Source organism: Euprymna scolopes, chromosome 41, assembly GCF_053919585.1.
Source record: "Euprymna scolopes isolate OS-2025 chromosome 41, ASM5391958v1, whole genome shotgun sequence".
Classification (NCBI taxonomy): Eukaryota; Metazoa; Mollusca; class Cephalopoda; order Sepiida; family Sepiolidae; genus Euprymna; species Euprymna scolopes.
In genome coordinates, this window is record NC_136522.1 from 14,159,488 (window position 1) to 14,171,562 (window position 12,075).

A 12,075-nucleotide genomic window follows, 5' to 3' on the forward strand; every position below is an offset into this window, starting at 1 on the left:
AGCTCAGTCGAACACTTTCCATGAAAATAACGATACATCAGAGACAAACTCGCAACATCTCTTCTGTGAGATAAAGGTTGCAAGGTTTTAAATTTCCTTTTTTTTTAATTTACTTTCGGCCGGGCAACTCCGGGCGCCCTGTCAATTTGAATGAACACTTTAAAATAAGTCTTTCTGATATATTTCTACAACCTTAAAGGTTGAAATAGTTTTTTGCATTTGTCTCAAATTTGAAATAATAGTTTGTTGGCTTTAGTGCTCGCTTTTAAAATAATGGTTTATTATATATTTATGTAAAAGTAAAATTTGAAATAGCTTTTATATTTGTCATTTACACAAAAATATAGAATTAATAATTTTTCGGTCTAATATAAAATTTTAAAATAACATTTTATTATATATTTCTGGAATACTTAAGTTTAAAATGGCTTTTATATTTGTCTGTCACGTTAAAATTTGAAAGAAAAATTTGTTTTAACATAACATTTTGTTTATATATATATATTTTTGTGACTGCTTAGTTTTAAGTAGCTTTTGCATTCGTCTGTCAAGTTTAAGTTTTAAATTTCCTTTCTAATCATCTTGCGACCGGGCAACGCCGGGCAACGCCGGGCGGCCTGCCAATTTGAATTACCATTGTCAGGTCTCTGTCAGTTTTTTTTTCGTTTTAAATGAGAATGCGCATGTTTCATTTATGCTTAAGTTTGAAATATCATTTTATTCGTTAAAGTTGATAATATAAAAGACGGAAAACATGTTGACACACGCAACATAAAACTTACGTTTAAAATATTATTTGTTCATTTTGAGATTATTAATTAGAAATTATTTAATTAATTTCTTGGATTTTAATGTTACCACGAAAGAAAATGTTGATGACCCTTCCCCAAAATCGATAATAATGTATTTAATTAAATTGTCTTTTCTAAATCTGCTCTTAACATGCGATCCAAATTTCGATTCATGAAAATCTCTACAGAAAACACGCGCTGATCGGACGATAAAACGGTGGTACGTTATTGTCATTGTAGATACTGTTGTTAATAATGGCTGAAGCCTTAGAAAATGATTTTCCAGTTTTTAGTGCAAAAGTTGCTCAATGGACGGCAACATCCAATGTTGCGTAAGATAAATAAGATTCATTTTGTAAATGTACCTATTTACAATGCCTCCCCACGGGACAGAGTTAGACACCAGGGTCGTTTTTTAACGTGGAGAAAACGTACAAAAATAAAAATTGTCTCCTCACCTGAAAGACAACGAGAAATGGAAGTGCCGCATCTGAAGAACAGATACTACACTTTGATCTTGGCCAATTTTTAAATGTAAGGCAAATGATTAACAACACGGACTGACGACTTAAGGGTTCGAATCCAATTCGTTCCTCAAAACCAATTTCACTTGTTGTTGGAACCCTTCTCGTGCCCCCCTCGTTCTATGTGTGTATACGTATATATAGTATATACTATGTATATATATATATATATATATATATATATATATATATATATATATATATTATATATATGAATAAAATAAAGCAAGATATAAACGATGCTTTAGACGTTATGTGAATAAAAAGGAAAAACCTAAAAGAGTAAAACCAAAAATAAAATCAACGTTTCGTCCCTATTTCAGGGGACATCATCAGGATTTCTAGGCGAGGATGTACAGCAAGACGGTCATATATCACATGCGAAAGAGAAGCTCAGTTCTCTTTCTGTTCTGGAGACAGAAAGAGAACTGAACTTCTCCTCTTTCGCATGTGATAGATGACCGTCTTCCTGTACATCCTCGCCTAGAAATCCTGATGATGTCCCCTGAAATAGGGACGAAACGTTGATTTTATTTTTGTTTTTACTCTTTTAGGTTTTTCCTTTTTATTCATATATATATATATATATACAGGATTACCCACTTAAAAGTAGCCCAGAAAATGTAGCAGAGAGGAGAAACATTCTTTTATTGTTTAAATTACTTGTAGTTTTATAAAAGATGATGGAAGTACTCCTCGTTTACATCTGTGCATTTCTGGACACGTTTAACAACATTTGCAGATAACGCCTGTAGATCTTTTCTGGCGATTCTCCTGATAGCGTTTGTAATGTTCTCTTCTAGTTAGTCTTGATTGTGAGGATTATTTGCATAAACTTTTTGTTTTAAAGTCCCTCAAAGAAAATAAAATCACCTGATGACAAGTCCGGGGAACGTGGTGGCCATAACTATTTGCTTCTTTTTCTCTATTCCGTAAATATGTCATGAACTTGTGTCAGTAGTCTGTGAGACCTGTGGCGTGTAGCGCCATCCTATTGGAAAAAGATTTGCATTTTGTGTTATGGTGTCAAATCAGTCTTTTTTTTCATTTTTAGAATCATGGCTATATATTGGGTACAATATATGAAATAATTGACCCTATAATAATACCTACGAAATCTGCGTAAATTAAAATATCGTATTAAAGCGTAATTTACGACTAAGCAAGGCCAAGCGGCCCGCAAGTATCAACTATTTATTTAATGTTCCTCATACAAGACATACAAACACACACACAAACACACGCATAAACAGACATTTGAGATTTATAAAATAGATTACTCTTTTAGCATTAGCATTTTTTAATCAACTTAAAAAGTATAAAAAATAATCACAGAATATATAATATGAATATACAGATCAAATTCTCGCAAATATTTCCTCAGATGAGCACTAATAACTATGACTGTGACAACAGCATATTTCTTTCATTGGTTTGACTCTTGAGTTTATATCCGTTAATATCTTATACGTTTTTATATAGACAGATGTGGTTCTCGGTTGATTAAAGGTGTCTAACTGTGTCGGATATATACCAGAGAGTCAAAAGAATGAAAAGAATATTCTGGTGTCACAGCCCTACTAATAACGACCATAGTGTTTTCATTATTAATGTAACGCTTTCACTTGAGTGAAGCCCCAGTGCCGCCTTTACGGTGTAGCTGATCCCGGGAGATTCAGACCCAGGTCAGGCTAGTTGCCATAATACTTACGAGCCCTGATTACATTAGTAATAGGTCAACTAGATATTATCAGGGCCGGTGTGTGTCCGTGTTTGGCTGGATAATAGAATGGTAGCACTGTTACATCTAACATGAACGGCACCCATGTAAACGAATGTATACGTTTCGTGTTTGTTTGTGACGTGTCCTAAATGTGTTACTTAATGCCTATTAGTAGTTCTTCACTTTCTGCACCCGTTTTATGTTTCGTGACGTCTAATGTTCATATGCGCGCGTGTGTGTGTGTGTGTGTGTGTGTGTGTGTGTGTGTGTGTGTGTGTGTGTGTGTGTGTGTGTCCTATGTGTATCTTCGACATACCTTTATCACTGAACCTGGTCCATCCTGACTTCATCTTGTTCTTGGAGGGGAGGCTAGAACTTTTGGGACGAACACACATTGACTACAAGACGATGATTGGTTTTCATATTAGTTTTTATTTCACTTTCCATGATGTAGCGCAGATGAAAATGGAAAGTGAGTTTCCTTGCTTGTGGTCTTAATGGTCTACATTGAGAGACACGTCACTTCCTTCCAATAGAGGAGGAGAGACAACCGTAAAGGCCAACCGCTCTGCTTCAATTCCACGTTCCAACTCCTCTAATCTCCAGCTAACCTGATCACGTGACTCACACGTAGATCCGATCAGTTGGCCAGACCTTCCGGTAAACTTGTCTATGACCTAGCTTTGTCATATTGTAACAGGTTTTGTGAAAACATCACCACATCCATCCCTTGTCTACCTCTCTAGTTAGATAGATAGATAGATAGATAGATAGATTGATAGATAGATAGATAGATAGATAGATAAATTATTCTGTTCTACTTATTTCATAACAGCATATCCATATGAAATTGACAATTAATAACTGTTTGGTTAAAGATATTTCCAGGTAGGAGGGGATTTCCTTTGGGAGTTCGATTGATGTGTGTATGTGTGTGTGTGTGTGTGTGTGTGTGTGTGTGTGTGTGTGTGAATTCGTCGACCATACAAAAATGATAAATACAGGGTGACCCCCCCCCAAAAAAAACGGGTCCCAACTCTAATTAGGCTCCGTTTCTTAGTGTTTTGTCTGAATGAAATGAAACTTTGGTCATAACTAATTTATTATATTCAAAACATCACATCAAAACACTAGAGTCTTTGGCCTTTTTTTTCTCCGTTGACTGTAAAATGCTCAGAAAAACAATTGAATGTCCTCTGTTTTTTTTTGGGGGGGGGGTCACCCTGTACGAATTGTTTGGTGCAAAAAGTTACTAGTTTGTTTATGAATTGACTGAGTAAAAGATTTGAACGCGTTGATAAGCGAAAATAACAACCGGGCAACGCCGGGTGTCCTTTCTTGTAATATAATAGCATTCCTCGTTGTTTTTAATGCAGTATTTTTTCTTTCTTTTTTAATATATTACGACCCATGTTCATAATATCCCTATTCTGAAATTGTACCTTTGTTGTACTCTATTACCTGGTTATCGGCCGATAGAGGAAAGCGGTTAATTATCGATTCGTAATTTCAAGTTATTGAATGCTGCTCGTTTCCAGGCCACTTCTATTGTACGGTCAATTAGTTCTCGGAGCCAATTTTAAAAATTACATCGGGATAAAAATCAATAATATTAACACACGAATCTTTGAATGATCTTTTAAATTGATTGTTTAAATAACCAAATATTTTATTAGTCCAGTAACTATATATATATGTATGTATATATATATATATATATATATATATATATATAAAACTGAATGTGTGTGTGTGTGTGTGTGTGTGTGTGTGTGTGTGTGTGTGTGTGTGTGTGTGTGTGTGGTCACGAATAGGCTCCTATATGGTTGACTATTTTTTGAAAAACTGATTACATATAATGACAGATGCATCGAGACACAGGAATGGGTATGTTTGATCTGGCAGAACGGTGGTTCATTAAAAATGTGGGGTTTGCCTCCGCGCCTGATTCACAAAGTATGGAAATAAAAAATTTAAAAATTTAAAAAAATCGTTTACAAGAGTTTTTGATATAGATGTACATAAGAATGCTTTGATAAGTATGATTCAACTTTAATAGGGATAATATAATAAAATTGTGAGGTCTGCGTTCGCGTCTGGTCTGCATAGAATGGAAATAGGCACAAACTTAATAAAGTCTTTTCATATCTATCTGCGTAAGTATACTTTGATAATTATGTTTCAGCTTGAAGAAATATGGTATAATAAAATTATGGGGTGTTCGTTCGCGCCTGACCTCCATAGAATGGAAATATGTCACAAAGTTTAACAAGTTTTTTTTAATATAGATCCACAGAATATTGTGATAAGTGTTTCAGTGTGAACAGGTATGGTATAATAAATTATGGGGTTTATCTATTTTATTTTTACTTTTATCATATTTTGCTTTAATTTTTATACCCGTAAATTCGAAGCTATCTCATTACAACCCTTCCTTTTCATAACCTATCATACTTTCATAAATCAGAGTCCATTTTCTGTAGTCTGTTTTTAAACCCAGTCAACGACAGGTACTTTTGCTAGTATATATATATATATATATATATATATATATATATATATATATATATATATATATATATATATATATAACTCAATATGTATGTCTGTCTCTATAATTTTTCAAATCGCATCTCCCCGTGACGTGAGCTCGCAAAGTGGCCCGTTAAAATATTTGCATTTTTGTGGGCTGTTTTCTATGGTACACTGGGGGAAGAGTTGGCTGGTCACTTTTAATGCATCTAAAATCAAGCTCCTATCTTTACATCATCAACGCTCTGATCCCCATCTAGCATCAATTGAAATGGATAGGTCTCGTCTAGGGGAGGCTCCATGTTTTGATAAGCTTCTGGGCTTGATCTTTACTCCTGACCTGAAATGGAACACGTACATAAAGTATTGCTGGGAAAATGGTGGGATCCTTCTACCGCCCCAGAAGATATCTCACTTCTGATGCAATTCTCTATCTATATAAAAGCCAAGTACGTCAAAGGATGGAGTACTGCTGCCACATCGTGGCAGGAACTGCTAAAAAACAGCCTAACCTACCTTGACAGAGTACAAAATAAACGTCGTGGTCTAGTGGGGGATTACCTTTTCTCTTCCCTGCAACCCCTCTCCCACAGAAGAGGCGTTGCGAGGCTGTCTTTGTTTTATCGTTATTTCCATGGCAAGTGCTCGTCTGAGCTCCAATTTCTGGTCCCCCTCCCAATCTTTCGCGAGAAACACCTGTCTAGCTGAAATCACTGTCAATAATTTTCCCATTCTTTATTTGTGCCAAAACCAAAACATATATTCCATGAACAAAGCTTCTTTCTTAGAAGTGCAAGCTTGTGGAACTCTCTTCCGCTTGCCTGCTTCCCACCTGACTACAACTTGGATGTCTTCAAGTCCAACATAAACAACTTCCTAATAAACCGCCCCCTTAAGTAAGACACTTTATCAAATCTCCATTACTAACGATTACTACGATATTATCACATTGACTACTGTACACGCAATAACCTTTATACCCGAGTGGCTTCCTGGCCTTGATAAATGGTGACTACCAAGTAAAAAAAATGGATTTTTGAGCTCGTAAAAATAGCTGCTAAGTGGTCAAACTTGACAGTCGTGAGTTAACTTAAGGTTCTTTTGTACGCATGTGCAGATACATATGCATATATTTATACGTTATCGTCAGTTTGATAAAACTTACGATAGCTCAAACGGTAAAGACTAAGGCTAGAGCGCTATATGTTTTGCTTTTGGTTTCGATTCTTGCTGATAGCACCCAAGAGATATTTCTTTCTTTTTTAAAAAAAACTTGAAACAACTATTTTTATTGGGTACAATATATATATATATATATATATATATATATATATATATATATATATATATATATATATAACCGATAGAGAATTAGTTCTATAATAATAAATACGACATAATCACGTTGTTTGGCATAATCACGTTGACACACCGGTTCCTGTTGGATCACGGAAGTTAAGCAACGTTGAATCAAATCGGTACTAAATGGGAAACGTTTGGAACTTCCAGGTGTTGTATGTGCTTTCTGTTTATCTCAGCATTGTTTCCAGTCGTCCTGGACTTCTCCTTGCCACTGAACTAAAACAGTACCGATTCAGGAGAGGTGTGGTTGGTGATTGCGCAAACCTTGCCTCACAATTATGCGGCGCATCTGCCCCTACAGGGAGTATCCTTTGTCTTTCGAGACTGAACGGAGACATCGCATCGTAATAAATACGAAATCTGCATAAATTAAAATATCATATTTAAGCGTATTTTACTATCGGGCGACGCTGGACGCCTGGGCGCTCCTGATAATTAAAATCACGTCGTATTCGCAGCGTAAATAAGATCTCCTCGATATGGCTTACTGACAAATACTTTTTTGGGGAACTAATGCCCCTTCTCCTCGTGATGTTACCTCAATTAACAACTAAAAGTTGGATAGATAAATTCTTGTCGACTGTAACATGGCGTGGACGGCTATACACACATACATAGTCGTGAGCGAATGACGTTACTTTAAAGAAAAAGACAGAGAACGTTGGAAGAGACGATCGTGTAAGAGACGTGGATGACGTTCGAGAGCACGCTTGGGTAAACGATCACGTAAGAGATGCCACAGCCGTAACGAGAAGTCACGCATGGCGAGAGAATGATATAAAAAAAGTCGTTGCTACGAAAATGTGAGTTGGAGTTATTCTTTGTCATGGACTCGTTTGCGACGTAGACGGCATACAACGTTGTGGGTCCCATATGTAAACGTTGGTTGGTTGGTTGGTTGTTTTTGTTTTACAGCATATCAACCCTTTTCGGGTTATTTAATGCCGAATCCAAAGATTTTGAAGAAAATTTTTTTAATAGAATATATTTGTTGTTTTCAAGTCGGTTTCTATTTAACCCATAGTTGGAACCCTAATAGGTACTACCACTCCGGGTCAGAGTGGAGCTGGGAGCAATGGTAAAAGTGTACAACGGTACAAAACCAAGAGATAACAAGAGATAAGAAGATATTCTATAGCAGTTAAATGGTCAATTAGAGATACCATCTGTGGCAGCACATCAAAGGCCGTAAAGGACCAAGTTCTGTCTGATTGTTTCTCCTCTTATCTTGAGCATGTGGAAGAATGGTGAAAAAATGTGTGGTTACTTTTTAAGCATCTAAAACCAAACTTCTATATTTTCATCATCAACATTCTGATCCCTATCTAGCATCAATTGAAATTTTCTTAGGGAGGCTCCATGTTCTGACAAGCTTCTGGGCTTGACTTTTACTCCTTATCTGAAATGGAAGACGTACATCAAATCCGTTGCCAAGGTCGCTGGAAAAATGGTGGGATCGTTCTACCGCTCCAGTAGATATCTACCTGCTGATTCAATTCTATACCTATGTAAGAGCCAGGTACGTCCAACGATGGAATACTGTTGCCACATCTGGACAGGAGCTGCTAGGAATAGCTTATCCTGCCTTGACAGATTTCGAAATAGATTTCGTAGCCTAGTGAGGGGTGGCCTTTCCTTTTCCCTGCAACCTTTTTCTCACGGAAGAGACGTCGCGAGACTGTCTCTGTTTTATCTTTATTTTCATGACAAGTGCTCGTTTGAGCTCCAATCTATGCCCCTCTCGTCGCCAAACATTCACGAGAAACACTCGTCTTCCTGGAAACACTATCAATAATTTTCCGCACTCTTTATCTGTGCCTAAACCTAAACGTAGATCCTATGAACAATGCATCTTTTTAATAACTGCACACGTGGAACTCCCTTCCGTTTACCTGCTTTCCAGCTGACTACAATATGGCTGTCTTCAAGTCCAACGTAAACAAGTTCTTGAAATCTAATTTACCGAAGTTACACTTGTTACGATTACTATGATATTGTCCTTTTGACCACTTTAGCCTCGAGTGGCCTATGGGCCTTGATAAGTAGTGATTCCTTTGTAGAAAAGGGGGATAGAACACATGTTCTCAACTTCTTTACTTAGTGTTCATGATGTAAAAGAGAATTATTTGTGTATCATATATCCTGTGCCTCAGGAAGTGGGGCCCCTTGATTTCTGAGAACTTCAACGAAAGTAAGATAAAACTATAACCAATTTTGAGGTCATTAGTGTTGATGGTTTTAGATGTTTTATTTTACAAGGTCCCTTCAATAAGTTTCTAGACTTTTTCTACATGCATTACAAATTAGGGTAGACGCTAGAAAATTCAGTATGTTATTGCTATACACCTTATGCAATGATTGACCTATCTTTATGATTTCAGATTCAAATCAACAGCTACAGCAAGAATTGGAATACATCCTACTAAAGTCTGAATTTCACAGCTGGTGAATTTTAAAAATGCAATCTGGACGCAAGGAAACTTAAAAAAAAAAAACGATATGAATAAAATTCTGTTTTAAACTTTGAAAAAAAAAATGTCTCAGAAACGTATGGAATGGTTCAAACTGCTTTTGGACTATCTTATTTGAAGCAAGCATCAGTTTTTGAGTAGCATAAGAGATTCAAGGAAGGCAGAGAGTCTATGAGGGGTGGTGAGATGTATGAGAGGAGTAAGAAGGAAGTCAGAATTGAGTGATTAAATACAGAATTTAATGGATAAGGACCGTCGTGTGTCTATAGAGACAATTTGATGCCAGTGTGGGAACTGTGCACACAATAATTCACGAGTAACTGAAGATGCGGAAAATTTGCGCGAATGCACCAGTCCACAACTCCATCCTTGTCACAGACTATTTGACGAAGATGGACATCAAGATAGTTCCTAACCCTAACCCTGACCCTCACCCCCCCTATAGTCCAGACCTTACTCCCTGTGACTTTTGGTTATTCCCTAAGATCGAAGAAAACAATAGAACCTTCAAAGTGCCGTTCCAGAAGTTGCTGGAATAGTACAACAAGCGCATTTCAGCCGGAGAAGATTACTCCAAAGTCGACTAGAGTTTGATGTATGTACTATCAATAAAAGTGTCCATAGGGGAAAGGTCCGTAAACTTATTGGAGGCACGTCGTATTTACGGAAATGTTTATCTACTGCCATGAGAAAAACTATGGCAATTTTTATTTTTATACCCATGTCATTTGGTGGATTAAACCATATCATATTTCGTCTTCTATTATTATTATTATTATTAGTAGTAGTAGTAGTAGTAGTAGTAGTAGTAGTAATAGTAGTAGTTTTTATTACGGACAACCGTTAGTAGTAGTAGTAGTAGTAGTAGTAGTAGTAGTAGTTTTTATTACGGACAACCGTTTGTTAAGGCGACTTATTAGATTGTATTACTCGATTTAAGTAGCCCAAGCCATCTAGTTTTTTCAACCAATTATATCGCTTTCTGGGACACATCGTAAGTATAGATGCATGTAAAATGGATTTCATTAGCAGTTTACACTGTATAGCTAATCTGCGCATGCGCAAAATATTTCGACGGAAACGAACTACTAGTGTAGATTGCAGTAATCAGTAAATGTAATTAAAATGATTACTTTGACGAAAAGATTGAGATGGAAACGATTCTATATTATCAAAACGGATAACGACGGCATTCATTTATAATCGGTGATTTAGCTTTATTAAATGTTCTTTATGGACATTATCATTTTTTTAATTTAAAATGTGGTGCTTTTGTACAAACATAAAGCCGAGAAAAAAGGGCGATGATGTTTCTTTTGTTGTTTTTTTTTTTTAATGGGCCGATTTTAAAGATGGGTTCGTTTATCGTTTTCACCCACAAGTAATAACACTAGCGTATTGCAGCGAAACCTTAAGTCTGCGTAAAAAGAACGTTTTTTTACACACGAGATCTTCGATATGTACTGCCAACAATGCATCGTGCAAAGCCCTCTCTCTCTCTCTCTCTCTCTCTCTCTCTCTCTCTCTCTCTCTCTCTCTCTCTCTCTTATCCTGACATTACAAAATCAACATCGCAATCTAGGGAGAGCTTATTTCTTCTCTTTCAGACAAAAATAGGTCTTGTTTGTTATCTTCTCTTATTGGGTAGGTTTTTTACAGTATTTTGTTATTATCATTATTATTATTATTATTATTATTATTATTATTATTATTATGTAGTAGTTATTTTTTATTATTATTATTATTATTATTATTATTATTATTATTATGTAGTTATTATTATTATTATTATCATGTAGTTATTTTCAAGACTTCAAATATTTAGGTGTCAAGTCGCGGCCATTTTCCTTGTTCTCACGTAACTCTCAACACTATTTTTCGAACTGAACAAACGTTTTCAATTTAGTAAAGCCACTCTGAACTTGTCTAGATAGGTAGAAGAGTAAGTTATCGTGCCTTTGATGATATTTATTTGTTATGTATTTGAATTTTGACACCACCTTTTGTAACTCTGTGTATTGTAACATAAACCCGCTATATATAATTATTTACTATACTAATTATTAAATACCTACAGACACTAGTGTTTCATCCTTTCTGGAATCATCAGTGCAGTGTGTCACGATTAACACCGGTGGATAGATTCAAACCCGGCACCAGAAGACATCTTCGACTTCATTATATATATATATATATATATATATATATATATATATATATATATATATATATGGCAGGATTGTTCTCTTATACATATTGCATTGATAAGCAGAGATAATCCCTGCTTGTTTCTCTTGTGATCCGTTTTTTTCATTTGGCGGGTCAATATCCGAACCTTCTATTTGAACGTAAAAAGAAATTCACCAAAACCGCGAACATTTTCGACTTCCATGAATCGTCTTCAGGCGAGTAATGAATTAAAAAATTACGTTCAATGAATTGATTGAAAAATTCAATTAAAAAAGCTTAAAAGCATGAGTAGGGCTTTTTTGATGGGAAGGCGTAGGTTACAATATGAGACGGCTAAAATGACGGTAATTTTTAGGCTCATTTTCGTGTGCAAATAGATATTGGTAGATGGAGCTGTGAGAAGACCGGTGATATGTAAGAAGGAGAAATATACTAGTCTTTGTCGTGCCGATATATGAATTATTTTTGGAGACACATTCCCT